This window comes from Plectropomus leopardus, chromosome 11 (assembly GCF_026936395.1).
Source record: "Plectropomus leopardus strain MGB_pleo_1.0 chromosome 11, ASM2693639v1, whole genome shotgun sequence".
NCBI lineage: Eukaryota > Metazoa > Chordata > Actinopteri > Perciformes > Serranidae > Plectropomus > Plectropomus leopardus.
The window spans coordinates 7,194,166-7,218,208 of NC_142186.1; the positions used below are offsets into that span (position 1 = coordinate 7,194,166).

Genomic DNA, 24,043 nt, shown 5'->3' on the forward strand with positions numbered 1-24,043 from the left:
CAGGTTGGGGTGTTGAATGGATCACAAAATTTTGGACTCCACCTGGTGTTCGAAGCTGTGTGAACTTTGCGTCACTTATTGTACATCATTCCACGTGTCTTTTTACTAAACCTAACCATGGTAACTTTACCTGCCAGACCAGCCCTGTCTTATTCTGAACTTGTAAAATACTGCTGCTTTGAGAGAGCCTTTGGCCAGGTTGAAACGATGCCAGTAACAACATGATTTAAGGAGCGCACAGGTGCCTATCAGGCAGGCGGGAGGTGAGGTGGATGGCTCCAACAAACCCCAACCTTTCATGCAGACTATCGCATAAGTGTTGGTTCTGATTGTTAAGGGGGATGCCCCCTGCCTTCCACTCAATATCAACACCTACGATATCTCGCTTACATAGAAATCTGTTTAAGATCCTGCTAATGAGGGTTACAGCCCTTTGTGTTGGTTTATGTTTAATTTAGCATCTTCACAGTGCGTAGGAAAATAAAACACATTATATTCTACCAACGACAATTGAGGTGTAATAAGAACACCGAAAATAATATACTTAATCCAGCAGCTATGTTTCCTAATAAGAAACACAAGATGGAAAACATATAAGAGGTGCCATGTTGTGTTTTGCGGTTTTGGTTTATTTTAAGTTCCATCTCAAATCAAAGGGGAGCAAGTTTATTACAGTGTGTATGTAACAAAGTGATTCAGTCTCATTCCAGCTTCTGCTCTGTTATGTTCTGTCACATTCTCTCAGTAAATTATGGACCTACTCCAGCATCTTACCCCATCCCGACTTTTTCAACTGACCCCAACAAGCAAATCCCCTGGAACTTCTGGAATCAGTCCTTTTTATCCGAGATAGCTTTCCAGTTCACTTGCAGATTGCGGCAGCCTTTCAGACGGGCGCACCTGTTGCTTGAGCCTTGATTTCGCTTTTTGATCAGAGGACCCCTCTGACAAAAGAGGGAAAGAAGAGGCAGAAGAAAAGGGAGAGGCAAGAGAAAAGATCCTTATCGAATGCTCTCCACCGGACAATGAATTTTCCCCGCCATTCAAATGTATCTGCAGAATGCTTGAGTGATTCATTACAGCAGATTCTGAAGTGTGACAATGGACCTCAGAAATGAGTGATGCTATCTTTTTGCTGATTTCATTTCCCTGATCCTTCTTATCCCCCTGGCCTGTGTACCTCTATTAATTAGAAAGTAGGGATTTCCACTCATCAACTGATGGGTTTCATGCTCTGCTCTGTCACAAATCTCCTGTCCACGCTATCTCTCTCCTTCCAACCCATAGCTGCTTTGGAATGTACATACTGGGCTCCAGCTTCAATCTCAGCTGCGAGTCAGGGTGGCTTTGGCGATTCATAAATATTTATAAACCGATTAAGAAAGAATAATAAAGTTATAAGACAGTGGTTGGTTACCCTTGAACAGTGCTGTGGATGACTTCCGAGGAGGGGAAATGTGATCGTCCTTACTGCTGCCTCTATGCTGCTGTTTTATTAGGAAATCATTCTTCCTCACCATTTTGAACATAGAAACTGTTAGTTTATTATTTCATCACTCATTAGAGCAACCTCATAAAACAATTATCAATATGAAATGTATAATGATTAGCTGCCATATGGTCAGATGATTCGTAAACATGCAGCTATATGTGCAGGAGTACAGTAACAGCAGGATGATGCAAAGCATTTTGTAATTTGTTGACATTTAGTTCATTATTTTGCCCCCCACAGTATTACAGCTAGGTAAAAATTAGAATTATTGCAAAAGTAAGTATATCTTTTCTAATTAAATACCAATGTGTTATAGCTGAGGTGTAATTTCTACTGGGAACAAAGGGGACATGGTCACCCCTCTTTACAAAATCCTGTTTGCTCCCCACCCTACATTTTCAAAAACTTCAGATTTTTATTTTTAACAAAAATTATATTCTGGCTCAGAATGTGAATTCAGCTGCTGATTTTTTTCTAACAAAATGCCACTGAGGAGTAGCATATTTAGCAAGTATAGTACTTATCCGGCAGAGTTTTGTGTGAGTGCCAACTTAATAATTTTCTGGATTTTGTTGTGGTTATGATCAGGGCCATCGTAGTGGTGGGAAAAGTCAGACTGGTTTTGTTTGCAAGCCTTTGTTTTCCTCAATTATTAGTGCCATGAAAACAAAAATGACTGGATAAATAAGTTGAAAACCCAAGCTTTGTATAAAAAATAGTGGGATCTCTGAGGCCCCTTTCACCCCTAAAAGGTGCAAAATAGTTTAGTCCACCCCTAGGATTCTTTTTCAAAGCCAACTTAGTGATTTCATATCTTTCCACAGGAAAGGGAAATCAGGTTCCAAAAAAGGAAAAGAGAGAAAGAAAGGAAAGGGAAAGACAGCAAACTGGCTTTGTAAAAAAATACAAAAGGTGCATAAAAGAGAGACGTGAATAAAGAGAGCAGTAACAGTAAATTTTATATGCATTATGCATTGGCAAATATATATTGTCTTGTTTGTATTTCCCTTCACTGTGAAGTTTACAGTATTTTCTGGGTCAATAAGACCCAAGAATGGCCGAACTCCATTTTAGTAACAACAGCTGAACAAACTGTTACGAACACTACGTTTCCTCCTACAGCAGTTCATATGACATCTTACAAAAATGCACATACAACGCTCCATGAACAATGTTACATACTCAACATAAAGTGTTAAGTTAGTGGCATTAGTGTTAAGTTAGTGGCAAGTAAATTTAGAAAGGTTGGGTTTAGGAAAAGAAATAAAGTGAAGACGTACCCATAAGGGTTAGGGTTTGGTTTAGTGAGATTACGTAGGTTACGGTTAGGCAAGTTAAGTTAGGGTGGTGCAGGAGGAGGCAGGTAAAGAAACACAGTAGAGCCGTACTTTCAAATGAGTCAAAGTTCACTTAGTTTCACATTGTTCCAAACACTGGTCTCCAGGGGAGCAGTCCTGTTTCTGATAATCTGAGTTACACATGAATTACTGGCTCATGATTACATGGGTTATATAAAAAATCGTGATGCATTACTTTTCATATATATATATATATGTGTGTGTGTGTGTGTGTGTGTGTGTGTGTGTGTGTGTATACTGACAAACAGTGCATTAGAAGAGCCTGCAACACTGACCAAGGAAATCCAGATAGACCTATTTGGATTTGGAAGGGAGAGTACTGTGTAAAAACAACAGGCAAAATCTTTCACATATTTAGAGAGCATATGAAATCCACTGTAGTTAGAAATGTTTTACAGCTGAGACCCTTAACAGGAATATTGCTTTATTCTCTGTAGCAGACCTGTGACACGTGTTATTAGTTCAGAATCTTTTTTTTGTGAAAATCTCTCTTGGGCCTGCAGGATCTCAAATAAAATATCAAAGTTTATTTACAGAAGCCTTAATATCATTTTAGGGTGCCATGTGTTTTTTTTTTCTTTTAATATATCGTTTTTGTAAGAGATATGGCAATCAGTGGTAAATTGTGTTTTGAGTGTGTGTAATCTCTGCTGTGGTTGATATCTAGAATTATAGGCAAAATACTCCAGAGTGTGATATGCATTTCATTTGAGCCTGTTTTATAAGTGTTGGAGAGTTTAATTGGGATTTTAGAAATGTGGCAAATCTCAGAGCGGTACTTATCTCCTACTACAAAGCATCTCATAAAATAAAAACAGCATTCACGAGAAAAGAAAAAAGTTATCGGCTGCTAACTAAAAATGCCTATATTTTCTATCAGAGCAAATGACACATTGCATAGTTCCCACAACACCTCTTGCTTAGGTTTTTAGGGACAGTCTGACTCTTGAAAGTGCCATTAATTATTAATGATACCCAGCACAGCTGAAATGGCCAATTTCCCTGTTGTCTCTATGACTAGAAGGGTGCTTGAGGGCGAAGACCTGCAATTAGCTGTTATATGTGGGTGGCCATTCTAGACAGCATCAACTCTTGTTAGTAGCATGACTGCAGAGGAAAGGAGACTGAACCCCAAGACTAATTATCCTTTCCCTCTCCCTTAAATATGAAGACATTAAAGTTGATTAGTCTTTCTAATTAGGTTATGCTTTTTGATACCACTTGTGTTTTTCGCTTCTGGCTTTTATGTATGATAATCTCTTTTTTGCATACTTGCCTACAAAGTTATTCTATTGTAGTCATACACACTGGCATCACAAAAGTGGAGACAGGAGCAAATTTGGGTTAAAGGGATAGCTTTTTTTTTTTTAAGTGGGGTTGTACAAGGTATTTATCCATAGAAAGTATATAACATATGGCAGATGGCAGTCAATACACCCCCAGTTTGGAGAAACCGGAGGGAGTCCTACATGCAAACTACGCAATCAACTACTGTGGATGGGGACCAGCAACAAAAAATATCTAGCCACCTAAAAACATTCAGTATCAGTTTAAGTGTACCCTATAGTATTTACATTATTTTCATTGCTTTACCTTAATGTCAGACTGTGATTTCCAACAGGAAAATAAAGCTGCTACATTGCTCTCTTCAAAGCCAGAACCTATTTAGAAAAACAGTGATTTAAAATCACTGAACACAGGAGTTGCTTGTCTATAACTGCCTCGTACAGCTTGTTGATGTCATGGTGTGACTTTGGAGTTAAAAAGGGTTAGTTTGCATTCATCAAAGTCACACAGTAACAGAAACGAACTAACTGATTGAAGCAGCAGCAGACCAACAGCTCCCGTGTTCAGCATACTTAAATGACTGTTTTTGTCAATCGAGTCTGGTGATTTTGATGAGATCACAGATGGGAACCTGCAGCCGATAGCAGTTTCCCTGTCGAAACTAGGTGACTGAAAGGTGAAGCAGTGAAAATATTCTCAATATCACGTACACAAAAACGACATTGGTATTTTTACATGAGACTTTTTTTAAGGTGTCCAAGTCCATGTGTATAATAAATATCACATATATAGCTGTTTTTCTCTCATAATATTAAGCATTATATTAATTCAGGAATGTTGCAGCACATGGTGTTTCTTTGGAACAATAGAAACAGTGCGTCCACTTGTACGTGTACTGAGTTTACAGAGAAGTGAAACCACAAGAGCCACTTAACCCAACATGCTGCTTTCAAATAACAGCTAAATCTGATATGCCAACCCCTCTCCCCCCTTTGCAACGGCACACAAGGACATGACTGGGCAGAAAGAGGAGAGTCCTCATCTGTAAGATTAGGTTTGGCAACTCTACTTCTCTCCTCTGGATGTCAGATCAGCAGAGTAAATTATATTGAGATCCTCTCAGAGATGACAGATGAAATCTGTCTCTTTGGGCTTGACGTGGAAGCTGCAGGTGATACATGATATGTGATAAGGCGGTGATGTCACGGCCGCAGGTGGCTCCCCCCACCTCCTCCTCCTCCTCCTCCCCCTGCTCCCCCTCCCCACGTCCCCTCTACTTGTGTGGAAAATGGCAGCACTGTGAACAGCTCACAGAGAACTTTTATCTCTCCCCATCTGTGTGGTCTCAGGCGCGATGATCTTGGACCACAGCCATCTCAACCTTCATGCCATTTAAGAAAAAAAGAAGGGGGGGAGGGGTGGCGCGATGGAGAGAAAAGAGAGAGAGGAAAGGGGAGGGGGCGAAGAAAGCTGTCTGATCCTGCTTTTTAAGTTTCAGGGCAAGCAAGCAGCTGTTTGACATGTTTTTGTTGGGCACTTAGGGATATATCCAATTTAAAAATAGAATAGAGTTTCTAATTTTCTGTCACTTTGCCTGATGTCTTGCATTATATTTAATTAGTTGTGGTATCTTGTGTATTTTAAAGTGTTTATGTTATTTAAAAAATATAGGAAAAGCAATGATTGATCAAATATGGTACAATCTATATGATAATAATGTGAAAATCTATGAAAATACAAAACTGAATACAGTATTGTAGTAGAACCCTTTTTGTCTAACATATTCACAAACCCTGTCAAATGAACTTTGTAGTAGGCTACCCCTTTATCAAAACCGCCTGTCATATTATTCATATGGATTATAAACTGGATGCTATTTAGCACTATCATATAAAAGTGTATATTGTGACTTTTTTCATGCATTAGATTTTTCAAAGTTAAGGTTACTTTGGTCATGTTTGCATAATAATGATGTAGAGTGGCAGCAACTGGACATTTCATATACTTTATACACAGCGTTTGGCTAACTGTTGAAACAGTTCATTAGGCTACTTTTAGCCTTTAACTGTTGAAGGAGCAGTGTTTAGGATTTAGTGTCATCTAGTGGTGAGGTTTGCAGATTGCAACCAGCTGAAACTTCTCCCATGTGAACTCCCGGTTAGGATTCCTTAAGTGTTTATTGTTTAAGAGGTTTTTTACCAGGAGCCGAATCAACAACAGAGGTCTCTTCCTCTCCAAAACAAATGGACCTGGTGATTAAACAGATAAAAACACTGAATAAAGCAGTTTAACGTTAACGAATCAGTGCTTTTCCAATGCTGTACAGCTCACCACAGAGGGGCCAACTCGAAAATGCGAAATAGCAAATGGCCTATAGAACTACTGTTTGCTTTGTCTGTTCGGGGCTACTGTAGAAATATGGTTGTGTAACATAGTTAACTCAGTAAACGAGGACCTGCACACTTTGTAGATAAAAACAACTCATTCTGAGTTGAAGAAAACATGGCAACTCTTATTTTCCAATGATTGTACACTAAATAAATCTGTGGTATGCTGTAACCCACATAGCCATTTTAACTGTTTATCAGTTAATTTTAACTGTAGAAACCATCACATCCATTACATTTAGCTTGCTATTTAAACTCTTTATCCATTATATTTAGCAAACTATTTAAACAGTTTGCCCATTCCTTTCAGTTAACTTTTTCTCTGTTCAATTGCTAACTAGTATTCACACAAAATATGTGGTGCTTAGACACCAATTTACTAGAGACACTAATTTCTAATCCCATTTGTCTGTTTATTCCATCCACACATAAAGACGTGGATATATTTTTAAACTAATCCCAATTTCTATATTTGTCAGCTAACTAAGTTAATTAGTTGAACGCAGTAACTGCAGAAGTAGCCATGGCTGGAAATCACTTCTTTACAAGGTTAAAAACAAGAAACAAGGAGAAAATATCTACATTTAAAGCTAAAGCCTAACCCCCACTTTTACTGCAATGAAATGAGATATGAAGCACAAAAGGAGCAATCAAAATGTGATGTGCACCAAAAAAAAAAAAAAAAAGTCAAGTTAAGTTGGTTAATAGCTTCACCCAGCGCTGGAACAGAAGGGAGGGTATTTTCTTGCCAAGCCTTCCTGAACAAACAGGTACGCCTGTAGTTTTTGATAGGGACATCTTCACACTGCAGACGCTGAGTGGAGCTTGAAGGACTTATCATTTTGAAATGAGGGAAAGTAAATATATGTTGCTTGTCAATAATTAGGAATGCCTCGCCTTTTGTTTCTATGCAGCAACTATGTATGTTGTTGTCAATGTGCCATTTTGGACTCAGCTGCACTTCAGAGATATAGAGGCTGGGCATGTTGTCTTCCCTGTATTGTGATATTACAGCTTGGCACAGTTCTTTCATGTTAAAGGATAAACACTGGCTAACAGTATATCAACCCTCAGGATGTGTGTGTTTATACGTCAAATAGCTTTAAATATGGGCTATAACATCAAAGATTGTTTTAAGGTTATTCCATACTGTAACGCCAGAATTCAATTAATTTCTACGATTGTCTAAGCAAAATGAGACAGGAGGGCAACGCTAAGGCACAACATTCAGCTAAATAGCTTTGAACTACAGATAGTTTCCATTAATTAAACTGGATTGCAAGTTGTTTAATCAATTTCAGAGCCCCAAACAGTGACAATCAAGCGCCTGCAGTCAGTGTGTGCGCATGTGCACGTGTGTATGTGTGTGCACGTGCGAGAGTGTGGTCAAAAAAGAGACGAAAACGAAAGCATTTGTCTGTTTGCAATGCTACCAGTGGTGCTGGCGTATAGGGTCTCACTAATTAACCTCCACGTTGATAATGTGCTTAATTACTTTATATTGTGATTTAGTTTCTTCCTAGAGGTTATTCTCTCTTTCAGATTGCAGAAATAATCTTACATGCCTCAAAGGTGTTGAGCGGAGAATGCGATGCCCCAGTGAAACACCGGTGCAAGCAGGCATCTGTGGATAGACTTTGTGATTACCACCGCATTGACATCAATGGAAACCGTTTGACACCTGGCCCAGAGAGAGGGCAGCATCAGGCTGCAAGAGCTTTGATTAAATGAAAAAAGAAAAAAGAAAAAAAAGACAAGCATAGTCGAGGGGGGAAAAACTTGATGTAATTTTGTCTGATCACCACACTGGCCCTGTGTCCTATCAGGCAGAGGACCTCTCATCACCTTTAAATTTCTCTGGGCTCATGAAAAGACCAGACACAGGTTTGATAAAAATGAAAGAAAAAAAAACTATGGCACCACAAAATGGGGTGGAATGAGACTCTGATCCTCTGCCTTTTGATATCTAGTGGAGTCACTATGCAACAATTTGCTTGTAGTACAATTTAAAGTTGAATTTGAGTTGAATCCATGCAGGCTTGCAGAGAAAGGGATATAGTGCAGAGAAGCAGAGAGCGAGAACTTTTTATTGAAATATTGAAAAATGCAAAACCTAGTGCATGCTATATCAATGACATTGCATGGAGATTTGAGATGCATTTTTACATTTAAACTACAAGTTAAATACACAAAAAAGGAAGCTAACTCAAGGGAGGAATTTAAGAATTGCATTACTGTGTATTATGATAATTTCCAGCACTGAATGTAAAGGACATATTTGTTCAGTCCAGTTTATTTATGGAACAATACAATACAAATTACCACAGTACTGAAACTGGGGGAAATCAGCTAAATACACCTTCACTTGGTAATGACATGGGATTGTTCATAGATAACAACACACACCTGCATCTCTTCCTCCCCGCACACACACACACACACACACACACACCCCCCTCTCTGTTTGTTTTGTTTTGGGCAGTGAGGATAACACCTGCCTCTTCCCAGTTAATGGTCTTTTTAATTCATGGCTCAAACCCATTTAAAGGCGAACCCTTTCACAATTTGCTTAATTTCTGATGTCATTTCCACCCTATAATTACTGTTCTCTCCCTCATATTTATCAGTCAAATGTACCTGCAATGAAAATATAAGACCTTGACACCACTTTTGCGGAATCAAAATAGTATTTAATTTGATGTCTTTGGCCGTCAAACAACATTGTTCGAGGGACGTAATTAGGACAAATTTATCTTTTTTATTTTTTTTTATTTTGGGGATATTGCCAAGACATGTGGGACCTTTATGATAAGAAGGGGGAAGAAAACGTTTGAACACCGCTGCCCAGTATCTCATGGTTATTGTGAATGGCTTTCAGTAAAATTAATGGTGTGGGGGAGATTGCAGTGTGGCCGTGGTGAAACAGGATGCAGATGTGGTTACAGGGCATCCAGGTAAGGAAGCAGTCGTTTCCTAAACACAGCGCGGATACACATGCACGCTCACATGCATGGTGTAAATGCAAGGGGCAAAATAGGAATTTGGATCATTGTCATCATGTGTTTATATTACTCCGACCATGCTCTCTTTTGTTATTTTTGGCCCTTGACCTCATGAACATGTACATTATTTTGAGGGTCCTATGAGCAGTGGCGGATTTTCCTATCAGCGACATGGGCAGCCATCTAGGGGGCCATCCAGGGGGAGGGGTACCAAAATTGCCCATTTGACTTTTTTGTTGACACTCAGAAACAATGGTTAATTTGTGGAGTGTATGTACAAAGCATTAGAGTAAGAGAAATGGGTATACTAAAATGGGAAAATCAACTTTCTATTGTTTTACTTTGTAATAGTCTACTTCCCTCTCTTGTCTTGTGCTGCCTTGTTTTCATGTCAGTAATTTGGTCACTTACTCTGTGATTTTTCATTGTCACTCACAAAAAAAAGAACACTAAAAAAATGATCCAGGACAGAAACAAGACAAGATTTACAAATACTGTATTCTCTTATTGTTTGTTAGCTAAGTTGTTCCTTTGTGTTGATTTCTTATAAACTGTTGTTCTTGTATAATACAATAAAAATACACTAAATCTAAAATGTAATAATAATATATAACATTTTCTTTGCCTTTTTGTGTGTGTGTGTGTGTGTGTGTGTGTGTGTGTGTGTGTGTGTGTGTGTGTGTGTGTGTAACGGGGCACCAGAGAAAGCTTGCCTAGAGCTAATGCTTTTAGAGAAGTATATTAGAAAAATAAAATATCCTCAGAAATGGTCTCTGCAAAGTTTTTACTAAAAATATTAATTCTTTTTAATTTGCAAGAGTGACACAAAATTTGATTTCTCTAATTGTCTTATTACTATTGTTTGTTAGCTAAGTTGCTTATTTGGGTTAATTTCTCAGTAGTGCTTTTTGTTGTGTAAGAGTATTAACTAAGATAAAAATGATCTTAGTCTTGCCTAGAGTGTTGAATGTGCTAGGTCCGGCCCTGCCCATGAGCTGGGTTTACTTGACAACCAATCTGACCCTTTCAATGGTTTTAGAAAATTAATTTGCAATATAGGGTATTCTTAAAATGGTTAAAACATTACTTGAGGATGTAGAAAATAATGATTATTTTGATACAAAAGCATCGTTTTACGTTTCTAAGTAGAAGAGGAAATTTTTAAATCCTCAAACCTCTCAATGTTATTTTTTTTTTTTATGTTTTCAAGCTACGTTTTTATTTGTGTTGATTTCTCATTATGTCTTGATCTTGTGGAGGCAGTGAATGTACTAGGTCTGGCACTGTCAATGAGCTTGGTTTACTTGATAACCAATAAGACTCTTTAAATCATTTCAAATAAAAGTAAATTAGCAATATAAGATATCCTTAAAATGGTCTCCACAAAGTTTGTCATAAAAATATTAATCGAGGACAAAGAAAATAATGATTGTTTGAATATGAAAGCATCCTTTATTCTTTTCAGAAGATGAAATTTGCAAATTTCTTACTGCCTATTATTTATTATTATTGGTTGTTAGCTAAGTAGCTTATTTGCGCTAATTTCTCATTAGCACTTGTTAATGTATAACAATAATAAATGTAATATGATATAAATAATATATATATTAATATCTTAATGTAAATAAATATAATGATAATAATAAATAATACAATTTGCATGGTTAATTTTTTTATATGACGGGGTGGGTGGGGCACACAAGGGAAGCTTGCCCAGGGCACTGGATGTGTTAGGTCCAGCCCTACCCTTGAGCTTGGTTTACTTGATAACCTATCTGACTTTTTTAATGCTTTTAGAAAAGTGAAGTAGTAATATATGATAGCTCTGTAAAGTTTGTGATTAAAATATTTATCATGGATAGGAAATAATGATTATTTAAATATAAACGCATCCTTTTATACTTCTAACCAGTCAATGCAATCAAAGCCTCATCCTGTGGAAATAAAATGGTACACTTCTTTACTTCAACCACTTCATTGGACTGCACTGATCTATATGCACATGGGAAGGAATATGTGCGAGACAACTGCTCCCAGCAGAGTGAAAAATTACTCCTGCTCCTGTGTACAGCCAGATTTTCTGTACACAACCTGCTATATGTTATGTTGTCAAGACTGATTTTTTTTTTCCGCGGCAAAGGAAAATTAATTGCAAAGAGGGACAAGAATTTGTTTTCATATTGGCTTGGTGGAGCTGAGTGCCAGGATGGAGGAGGACAGCTGTGGGGGAAGGCTGGCCGACCCGCTGCCTTCTGCCTCTCCCATGCCTAGCTGCACAGAGTCTGTGACAAAACAAGCCTCCAGGAATACTGGGCAAACACTGAGAGCCTCTCACTGGGATGCGCACTATTTCCTGAGAGCACCACAGCCAAAAAGCTTCACACTCCCAACACTGTCTCTACTTCTTTTTTTTCCTAAATTGAATTGTCGCTCTGGTATCACACTGCCATCAAAGACATGGAATAGTCATGATCACAAAATGCCTGTTCAGTCAGTGGCTTGCAAATATGAACGCGGCATCACTTGGCGAAGGTGCTGAAATTGCAAACAAACATGTTCCTTTCTCACGCTTAAACAACCTCGCAACAAGAAATAAGGTCAAGCACGTTGTAAGTGATTCCACCTCTTCTCAATCTGCGTGTGCTCTCACTGTACAAGGCTGTCGAGGCTCAGCCAGGAGAGATGAGGGAGATAGTGGAGGCTGAGGTAGGGAACCATTTTCACACTGCCACAATTACAGGAACCGTCATTACATTGCTCACTCTTACTCAAATACAGATAGAAGCCCCAAAAAATTATGCGCAGGCTAGGAGGAGAAAGTGGCTCACTTCTGTTTGCTAAATTAATCGCTTCCTAAATGGCTCCAGGCCAGGCAAAGTTAACATTTGCAGTTTCAAAGGTTTTCAGCGCTTGCAATGAGCCATGAAATTACTGCATGCCGTCGAAAATGGCAGCTGATGAAAAGCCCAAGGAGCAGGTCCCACAGGCAGAGAGAGCTTGGAAGTGAAATCTTAAACACAAAGTCTCATTTCTGATTCGGATCGTGGTGAAATTCAGAACCAAAACTCGAAAATGGACGAGCCCATGTCCAAAAGCAGGACAGAGTTGTGACGAGACAGACGACCAACAGCTGCTCGTGGCCCCGGCAGGCTCGTGCGGGCTCTGAGGAGGCGAGGTGAGCACAGAGGTTGGGGTTGAAGGAGCATAATGATGATGTTGAGGTGCTCAGCTGCAGCCAAAATGGACTGACCCAAATTAGGTTTGATTAAATCACAGGGGTGACACTGCAGTTCTGCAGACATCATTAACATCAAAATGATCATGGCGGAGTCGTTTGGCTCAGCTGAACCCTACCAATTCACACCAACACACACTAATGCCAGAAAACCTGCATTTGCATATCGACTGCATTGAGCTGTACTCACATACATCTGAAACATAAAGCATTAATTCAAGATCCTCTGCTGCCTTCCTTTAACTTTCTTAAAGATCTGCATCTACAGCAATGCTACAAGATCTATTCTCCAAAAACAGACACTAACATAAGATCTTGTCCAACCAAATGATCACATGTAGGACAGTTATTTCCCTCCAAAAAATAGAGAAACAAATATCATCCTTCATCATCAAATTGTTTAGATCACTTCTGCCAATTTCTTGAATTTAGATTCCACATTCCTCTTTAGTTGGGTAAAATCACACTTTAGAGATGAACATTTCCTGAAAACTCATACTGTGCTTGGGATCTCTAGCTCCTGCCTTGCCAGGAAGAGGGAAAAAAAAAAAAGAACCTCCCCCACATATCAATCTGCAATCATAGAGCCTAGCGGACACTTCGGATTGCAGAAACTTTGACCTATTTTTCAATGTTGGAGTGACCAACCAATTTAGGAGCCAATTTGATTTTTTTTATTGAGCATGTGTGACATGAAATTAGATCCTCAGTTAGTTGATATCTGGAAGAGTTGGAAGATAATAATTTGATGTTGCATGTACTAAAAGAGTGATAGTCTACCTACTCTCCATCTAAAAATACTCACCTCAGAATATTTCTTATTTAAGTCAAACTCAGGCACTGGCAGCCGTAATGTAAATTAATTTGGAATTATTTGGTTAAAAACAGGGGGACACTCTTTGCAGAGACGCCACCTATTACTGCTAATAGAATTTTTGAGTATGTTTATCTTGCTGTTCATGTATTAATGACATTTAAATATGTTATGCCTCCACCATAAAACATTAAGCACTCTATTGTTAGGTCAAATTTGGAGTGAGAGAGAAGTGGTGGATGTTTATAAATGAGAGCTTAATTAATTAAAGAATGCATTACATTTTAATGGTGAATTGTTAACTCTCGCTGTAGCCTCATTAATATGTGCCCCATGGGGATTTCAGTGCCATCATTTCACCAGCAACCTGCTGGCTGCAGGTCCTGTGGCTATTTCATGGTGCTGGAGATTGATAGTTGACAAAGCAATTAATCACGTGGAGGAACGAGCATGTCCTCAGTGTGTGTGGAGCAGGTGGAGGAATGATTGTTTAAATTTTCAACAGTGATGAGCTCATGCACTGTTTTATACAATTTCAATGAGCAGAGGAATTAATGTTTATTGAAAAGGGGCAAAAAAAGATCAATAACTGTTTCAAAGGGTCAGTTCACCTACATTGTGAAAAATATTTTCTCAATTATGTCTACAATTATGAAGTCATACAGATCTTTTTGGTTTTATTTGTCTAGGTTATGACATCTCATTTTGAAGGAAATGACATTTCATTTGAAGCATTAGAAAATTATGTTTGGAAATTAAATCGCATCTCTTTGCAGAAAAAGATGCCCAGGTTAAAACTACTTTCTGTGAACAGCTTACTGAGAGGTCAGTGCATTAGCATAACCGAGACATTGTTTCTTAACAGAGATGTAGCTTTTGACTTGCTTTCAGAAATCAAGACAAAATTTTTAAAAACAAATAAATCCAGAAAGACATGTGTTGCTATATCACAAGTGAGAAAATGTTTTTTTTGTAATATGGTGAAACTCAACTTTTAACAGATTTCTGAATGTAAAATGATCTGTAGCTTTCTGTTTTAACGAATCTTTGGTTTGGTTTTGATACTGCATATAAAAAACATGCTAACATGAATGAAACAATGCCATGTTGACATGTCGGCGTACCAACAATTGTGGTATTGGTGCTCTTATTTATAAATTAGCATAAAAGGTGTTTTCAGACAAATAATATATTTTCCCCCGGCATATTTCTTAAAGGGACAGTTCACCCCAAAACAAAAATAAATAAAGAAAGAAAGAAATAGATTTAAAAAATACTTTTTTTTTTCTTACCTGTAGTGCTATTTATCTATCTAGATTGTTTTGGTGGGAGTTGCTGAGAGTCTGAGATTTCGGCCGTGGAGATGTCTGCCCTCTGTCCAAAATAAAGAACTAGATGGCACTAGAGTGCCAAAAAATACATCTGAAAAACCTCACCAGCACTGTCTCTTTCCGGAAATCATGACCCTGTTACTCGATAATCTTTGACCTTGATGTGAACAGTTTCATGTAGAGACTATTTTCTTTTGACTGAACTACACCCACTGAATGTCTCGCTGCACAGAAGGAAGCATGCGTCTACTCTGGTGAATTTTAAACATTAATGGCGTCCTCTTTGGCTGAGCTGTAATTCTTCTGCGCTTTGATTCAGTTGGCGGGTGCAGTTCAGTAGAAAGAAGATAGGTCCTATATGAAACAGCTAACAACAAGGTTTTTGGATTATCTTGAGTAAGCAGGTCATGATTTCTGGAAAGAGACATTACTGTTAAGCTTTTGAAATGTTTTTTTTTTTTCCCACTCTGAGCACCACAAGCCAAGTGCCATCGAGTTAATTACCTGGAGAAGGCAGATATCTCAAACATTCACAGCTCACATCACAACAATCTAGATTGATAAATAGCACTACAGATAAGAGGGAAAAAAGTGTTTTTGATTTTGAGGTGAACTGCCCCTTTAAGTTTTGAGAGTGTGCCTCCATTTTAATACTAATATGAAAACAATCAACAATAACGTGCCTGTCTATTTACAATATCCTTGAAGATATAGTCCATATGATAACTGACATATACATTTTTAAAATCTAGTTTTTCAATGCTCTATGCACCACAAGGAAAATTCAATTTACTTCCATAGTATTAGCAAAGCAGAAACATCTAAAAAGATTTAATTCCGCATTTTTGGTGAACTGACCCTTTAATAGATTTGTACTAGTTAGAGAAGTACTGTGTAGAACTTTGGGGATCAACCTTTAAAACAACTATAAACTCAATAGTTGTTCTACAAAAACGAGTTACACGGATCATTGATAAAACTGATTATTATGGTTACACAAATTCACTGTTTCTAAATTCTCATGTTATAAAATTTAATGACTTGTTTTATTGTAAAATAATGCAAATAATGTTCAAAGCAAAATCAATATCACTCCCTGACTTTGTCCAAAAGTTCTTTTCGATACCGGAGAGCAAATATGATCTGAGAGGTGTTTATAAGTTTACTGTACAAAAAGCTAAAAGGGAATTAAAAGGCGGTACATCTCTATTATTTGGGCCAAATTATGGAATGTAACAAGTATAAGTTTAAAAATGTGTGCACTTTTGGTTTTCAAAAGAATGGTTTGTAAAGAAATTTTTGAGGGTTACAAACGTGAGTCCTTTTTTTCGTTGTTGTTGTTTTTTTTTTAACATTTTGAAGGGTAGCTTAAATTGATGAGTATGTAGGTTTGGCATAAGCATTTTGCTTCTGCCTAAACCTGTTCAGTCACTACATCACACACAGACTGTTGTTTTTGGTTATGTTGACAATACTATTTGTGTTTATTGTAATATGTATGATGACTGAATACAATACTACAACTACTACTACTACTAACTTCTGCGGCAACAAACGTCACAATGTCTTGATAGGCCAAAAGGAACACATGAAATTGTAGCATTAGGGTTCTTAATCATAAAGTAGCAATAATAATAGGTTTTTTCATCCAAATTATGGCACTGGGCTATCAGTTTCATTTCCCCAAGTTTTGAGATATCCATGACTGCCTCCACCCCAACATTAATATAATAATCCACACATCTCACTGTGAACACTTTTTGCTTTTATTTTGCACAAACCCTTGAATGTATGTTTGCATGGACAATCATTTGCACTGTTGGCTCAAAAAAGGCAAACGATTTCTGTATACCATAAATAGTATTGTGCTGCAATCCTGATACTGCGGGGAGAACCTCACAGCATGTGAAAACATGTTAACACGAACATAACAATGCCATGTTGACTGGCCAAAGGGCATACAAATCCCTGCACCACTTGAATAGTGTTGTTTAAAGCTTCTCCCTGAACCCAGTTGCTCTGAAGCCGCCATTTTCTTTCCTTTCACTCCTAATTACCATAGCCTCTCCAGAAAGTCCTCTGTTGCTCCATCTGTCCCCTCAGCCACTGACAGAGATGCTCTAATCACCTCGCATAGCAGGGCTCACATGGGAAAAGACTACACAACCACCATACTGTCTCAGATATAGAGCCGCTACTGGATGCCAATACCTCACAGGGGGTAAGCTATAAACACTGGCCGCAGCCTTGTATGGGATATGTTCAGTGATGTGTGCTGAAATGGATCCATCTCATGTTACAGATCTCCCACACAGTCCGACAACACTAATGCCAAATGAGGTTTTGTATGAAGTATATGTGACATATGCCGAGTGAGCCGACAGTCCATCAGTAGCTCACATCAAAATGACACTCGAGGGATGACGCTCTGTTTTTGGAAAGATACCGCAGGTTTACATTAAGCTACATACTGTATGTGGGCATCAAGTATCACAGCAGGGAGGCTTGGAAGGAAAAGTGTGTTTTTAATGTTCAAGAATATCAGAAAAATAGATCTAATTGAGAGAGAGGGAGAGAGAAGAGCAGCTTGTAACTGAAAAAAAACTTTATTTTAAAACCCGGCATGTGTTCTAAAGCCATGCCTCCACAGATCCATGCATTATTTAATCTTATTCTGTATGCCCTGCAGCTTGATATCTCGCCCTCCTTGTATTTGATTCTGTTATTCTCACCCAGGTTGACACCTCCTGACTTCTCATTTTTTGCTTTACCCCCCCCTTCCCAACGACTTTCAAGTGTTCCTTTGTGAGGGGGCCCTGCAAGTTTCCTCCAAAAACTTTTCCTGAAGCAAGAAAAGAGAAACTTTCCGCTTCTGCCAGAAAGCCTTCTCATCTTGGCGGAGGAGCAGCCGAGGGAACTCTCAAATGATGACAGCCATCGTGAAAGGGCAGATAAGCCCGTGTGGCTTTGCCTCTGATTGTATGTTCATCTCATTCTGATCCGGCCGCGATTCTAAGCCCCTGTCTCGCAGTCCTCACTCTCCCAACAGTTGATCTTCTGCATGTCATTGAAATCGTCTTATAGCTGATCCAGGAGACAGGGGGAAAGTGGCTGTTTGTCACCCAACTTCAGCCTTGGCGAGGAAGACAAGTTCTGCTGTGCTCTTTTTTTCTTTACGATGTGACTGACTGACCAGTTCGGTTTTATTCTACTGAGCAGGCGATGATAGACAGACGGGCTACGTTTCAAATTGACTCTCAATGAAAAAGTCCATCTTAAATTAATTTTTTTTTGATAATTATGTCCGATATTTTTATGACTATTTTGTTATTTGGGGGTCTTCCATTCCATCAGATAACTGGCCAATCAGAAATTATGATGCTGTGTCGACAACAATAGCTGATTTCTGTTCAGTATGTCATACAGAGATATTTAATGTAAAAGAGATACAAATTGCTCTATGAAGCCTCAATATCTCAGAATGGGACTCAGTACTAAACACTGTGTTGCATTGAGAGCATAATACACTCACAGCTTGTGCTTTGGCTCTTTCTAAGTCATTACTACAAATATTACAACCTGCAACAGTTCTCAAGACTTTTCTAAGAAATTAGTCGAAACCTCTGTGGGTTAGATAATCATACTGACTAACTGATTGGTTGATTGACAGCAACAATTACCAAGATGATCCCACCAAGATGACAAATCCTAATGTAAAGGGTCCACAAATTTTGAAAAAAAAAAGAGTTTACATCAGAGAAACACTGTGTTATGAATAATAGTGTTCTGTTTTAGCTGCCTTGTTTTTCATATAAATTAAATAGCGAACATTTTTACTTCAGACAAAACAATGTGCAGTGAGACACAAAATGAAAAGAATACGTAACAACACCAAGATCACAAAAAGCACACTAGAGACCATCTCTCGATGACATCACACCAGCCACGATACCAGTCCACGACCTAAAATTAAAGTGGGCCATTAATGTGAGTTGTTAAGCGGAAGGAAAAATGGCCCCTTCACTACTTCCTACTCCCTCCCTACCAGCACCCTTACTCGAACTATACCGGTCTTCAAACTCAGCCTTTACCATTATCCTAACTACACGCCTGTAAAGTTTCATGACTGCATCTTGGAAATTTGTGACGCTATTGCTCGGACAAAATCCTTCCACAGACAAACAAACACCAGACAAAATACTCATAACTACTTCTGTGGTCATTTGTGTGACAATAGGTGTCTTCAGGAACACATTTTGCCATGAAGACACACAGACTCATGAGGTACAATCAATAGCAACCCCACTGTTGTGGCTGAAAATAAACGCTGCTGTTCAGGAATGCTTTTATATCTGCCTAATGCGTGGGGTAAAGCTATATTTCTTAATGGTGCACGGAGGACCTCAGCCTTTACATTTAATGTATGGTTCAGTGTGGTACTTTTTTCTAAGACTATTCCAAACATTCTCTTTATGTCGATCTTTAGCAGTTTTAGTTTGCCATCATTGACATTACACTACAAATTGTCCCTGAAAATAAAATGCATGTCAGAAAGACAAGATATTGTGGAGACATTGCTCATCATATGCTGAACATTTTCATTTAGTGTAACTGATGAGAAATTCTTGAAGATCTACTTCTTCATGATTTCTTTATTTAGCCTTCTGTCGTTGAAAGTCACCAAGGTTGTTGCTTTTGAATACTACAAAATATCAAGGCAACAAATTCATCAAGTTGGCTGGAGTCCACTTCAGTTATATTTGTAAACTGAGCATGTCAATATTCCAGCCAACATGTGTATGTGGGGCCCATGTGGGTACTAAATGGGCTAAAAAAAAGGGCTCTATATGGTATAGTTCACGGGTTCCATAATGGTCATAATGGTGTTTTCGGCCCATACGTACTCGGTAACCGGGTGAGGCCAACTTGGTTAAACCCGCCAAGGTAGGTAACTGGCATGTAACCCCTTGACAATCTCATATAGGGGCCATTTTTCAGCCCATTTACTACCCACATGGGCCCCACATATGTGATGAACGACAGCCAATGAGGCTACCAATACCACATATAGAGTAGTGGTAAATGCTTCAATGTAGGGGAATGGCAGCACAATTATAGAACAGTTACTGAGTCAGTGAAATGACTGAATAATGTAAGTTAGAGAGCTATTTCTATCTATAGTTCACTGTTATCTACTAATATTTGCCAACCATAAGCTACAGGTTATATCATAATTAGTAAGACTAGCAGCAAACCTGCTGAGTGGATTACATTGAGCAAGGGTGTGTTTTACTGCTTATGATTTAACTTTCTGTTTGTAAGAGGGAGAATAGTTATTCCTTCTTTCAAAAGTTACACAGCCTTGCTTTAAGGTATGTTTGCTCAGGATTTCAAAGCTGCAAAAAATGTGGGGAATTTCTCACTCCTACAGAGGTAAATGAAGCAATTTAACAAAAAGTGGGTTTAACAACAAAAAAAATTGTCAATTAACGAGAATTACAGCTTACTCATTTGTTCACCACTGCAATGCACTGAACAGCACACATTGATTAGATCTAACAGTGCAAAAGTATCCAAGGCTTGAATTTATCTTGAAGGCAAGTGGAGCAAACAGGAGTGTGCTGGAAGCAACTTGAAGCTCCTGAGTTGGTGTAAAGCGATACAGTATAAAGAGAGCTGAAAGGTTTTTTCCACTTCAAAAGGCACTGCTCCAGCACCATGGTTATCAAAGCTTAATATTTGATTTTAGTTGACCATTTTCCATTAAAAACATGATAGCCACTGTAAGAGTGACAGACCCAGGCGGTGGGAGCACCACATGCCCCCACCCACCCCACAGGGAGGTACGTACTGTGCTTACTAGAGTGTGCAGGCCGAACAGTTCCCTTCACTTAACTTGACATTTCCAGCTGCACTGTCTGTGGCGGGTCCTGTGCGGTGTCACATCTATAGCCCCTGCAGTATGCACTGCTGAACGCTGCGGGTCTTAAATGAGATCCCAAAGGGAAAGCAGGGCTACGGGTGAGGGTGTGTAGGGGGGGCATTATCTTAGCCGCTAATGAACAATTGTATAATTTCTATCAAAAGCAGTCATAAGGCCTGCTCAGTCTTACGGTATCTCCTCTAAATACTGTCACGATAAAGGGACTGTTAAAAGAGGAGGGCTAGCGGAGGAGGAGGAGGGGAGGAGGGGCTTGGAGCTGTCAAGAGGGGCCACTGTGGTCAGGAGGAGCGCTAGAAAGGAAAGTCTCTCCGCCTTTATCTGCCATTTCCTGCTCCCTTCCTGGCTACATTAATAATCTGTAAGAGCAGACAATCACGCACGGCCGTGAGAGATAAAACACGGATGACAAAATATCAACTTCCTGCTACAAAACTCAAAGCCGTTATTAGAATATCAGGCACAGACGGTAATTAATTTCAACTTTAATTACTTCCACTGTTCCTGTAGATTAGATCACAGGTTTGAGATGGGTTATTAAAACAACTGGGGAAATCTGCAATATAAAAAAAAATGTTAATTTCTCCAACCCCGTCTCTTAACCTGCTTGTTGAGTGATGCAATTACATCTTTGTGGTGCAGACGAGGGTTGATATGATGTAGATGAAAAAGACACCCGATCACTTTGAGTGGAAGCTGGTAGGTTTTTAGTGCAACACTTACAGATATTGAAATGGTGATGGTATCATCATCAACATCATGAGGTTATGATGAACTTGTGTTTTCTATATCAACGACGGACAATAAAACTGGTGTATCCACAAATCTTCCGTGAAGATAAAACACTGACCTGAATATAACAGCAAAGCTTCACTGATGCTATATGGGCCTCAGTGTGTTGGGAAAGAATAGTAATATGTTATAATATATTATGGTTATATGATATGTTATATTGTAGTATATGAATAGTACTATTTATACTACTATACTTTTTTTTTTACTTTATATTGATTAATTCCTGCATCCTCCATAGGGTTTTTATGACGGCCAATAAGGGCAAACACACTACATTTACAACATTATATTAAAACAACAGACTTGCATAAATGACTGGAGGTATGTGTATATACATATACCTTATGATGTGGCCTCTTAGCTTGACCTATCTTATAGCTTCAAAAACGAATAACTTTTATAATATGAAACTGCAAGTAACTAGTAACTCAAATAACTGCAGTTGAGTAAAAAGAATATTTCCTTCTGAGAAACAGTGGGGTAGACGTATAAACTAGCAGAAAATGGAAATACTCAAGTACAAGTCCCTCAAAATTATACTTAACTACAGTATTTGAGTAAATGTGCTTAGTTACATTTCACCACTGACTCTAACTGACAAATTACAGTGTCTGACTAGGCTGCAGAGTGGCCTGGTTATGCTGTTTTGTGACTCCAAAACTCCCACACATCTTAACTTAATCAACTATTATCCTTGGTTTCCCACATTAACACACATTTTTTTCACATTAATGAATTTTAAACCACAACGATGGACAACAATGACAATAAAAATATTCAAATTCATGACAGTTGAAACACCTTTAGACCTGTCTGTTGACCCAATAAAAACAAAATAAAAATACAAATATGTACTTTTATAAGTCAGTTTGCAGGACCACAAAATAGCCGGTCATTGAAATTCTCAAGTAAAATATAATCTGTACTCACTGTTACTCAGAATTTGGTTGGTAGCGGTCTGCTCTGTCCAGCGCTGATGTGAGTGATGGAGAAACCTGAACTCCTGAAACTCTGACCGCGTAGAAACAACATGGCTTCCTCCGGCTCAGCGGCCAGTCCTGAGCACCTCTATGTGGCGGTGTCCGACGCAAACTACCAAGGAATTCATACAAACAATGAACCTCCAAGCATTTTACCATAAATGTCCATATCCTTACAGTTCAGGTTGTCCATACTTACTTAAAAACCTGGTGACAAAAATGTCGTGTCTCTTTCTTTTGAGCTAGCCAGGACAATTAGCAACAACACACCTGTCTGTGCCGCTCACGGCAGGTCAACACTCACCGTTAACAGCTCCGCAACACGCTCCGTCTTCCTCTTTAACGGGTTACACGCTGATATAAACACTCCGGATATTTACTCCATAACAAACAGACTGAGAACAGACTTAAACTAGCACTTAGCATCCCCGTGCCTCACTGGCTTCCTTCTCTCCGGACCCACCTTCTCAAAGAACCCGGTAGGTTAACCCGTTCACCTCTGATTGGCTGATAACGAATTGACACTTAGCCGCCCAATGTGCACACGAGACAAAGGCTCTGACGCGTTCAAGGGCTTCTCGAAACATAGGACGTTTCAATATTTTACCAAAACTATAATCTCTCAATATTAACCCTTTGAAACCTGAACAAATTGGCTTGATTTCTTCTTCAACTTAACAAGAACAATTACCAAAAGAGCATCTTAACATTCATTACTCAAATTTGCAAGAATTAGCAAAAAAAAAGGAGAAATTAACCTGAAAACTGGAATAAAACCAAAAAAAAGGAAATGACCTGAATAAGTGCTATAGAGAAAAAAAATAATAATAATTTTAAATGTATAATTATGATACATTTAAGTTCCAAATATATACATACATACATTATTATTATTATTATTATTATTATTATTATTATTATTATTATCATTATTATTATTATTATCATTATTATTATTAATTTTAATGCTGTCAGTCTCTAAACATGCCTACAAAAAATTAAAATAACACTCAGTCTCTACAAGCCAATACTGGGCTGTGATTTTAGCTGAAAAACATGCCAGTGAACATTCTACTAATACTTTCAGTATCAACATTTTTGCAGCTGGCTAGATACATTAATTAACAACATTTCCTCATTATGTACATTAACAGAAGACCTAATCCAAGTGGTCGTACATTTGCTGTTGCAAATTAGTTGAATATAAACATAATTTTTTGGTCAAGCATGTTCCATTTCTGCTCCCAGACTGTAAGACAGTTTTAAATCACTTTTAAATCTCATCATAAGTCCCACCTTTTAAAAATTGCATCTGAGCTCAATTTTAATCTTTATTTTTTGTGTGTCACAATTATTTACACAGTTATTTTTATTTTGGTTAATGAATGTTTCTTCTATAAAGCATCCAATACAAGTTACAG

General features: G+C 38.4%; 1 long non-coding RNA gene across 2 annotated transcripts in view; it reads right to left on the bottom strand.

Annotated features, from left to right (window-relative positions):
• Positions 1-23,112, bottom strand: part of LOC148188196 (uncharacterized) — a 32,172-nt gene extending 9,060 nt beyond the window's left edge. The window contains exons 1-3 of one of the 2 annotated variants that reach the window (XR_015778049.1): positions 22,927-23,112; positions 22,573-22,734; positions 609-944 (exon numbers count right to left, since the gene is read on the bottom strand). This is a non-coding gene — a long non-coding RNA (uncharacterized LOC148188196). Of the gene's footprint in view, positions 1-608; positions 945-22,572; positions 22,735-22,926 lie in introns of those variants that run through there. The other variant, XR_015778050.1, reaches the window with a different exon arrangement.
• Between the last annotated feature and the right edge of the window lie 931 nt (positions 23,113-24,043).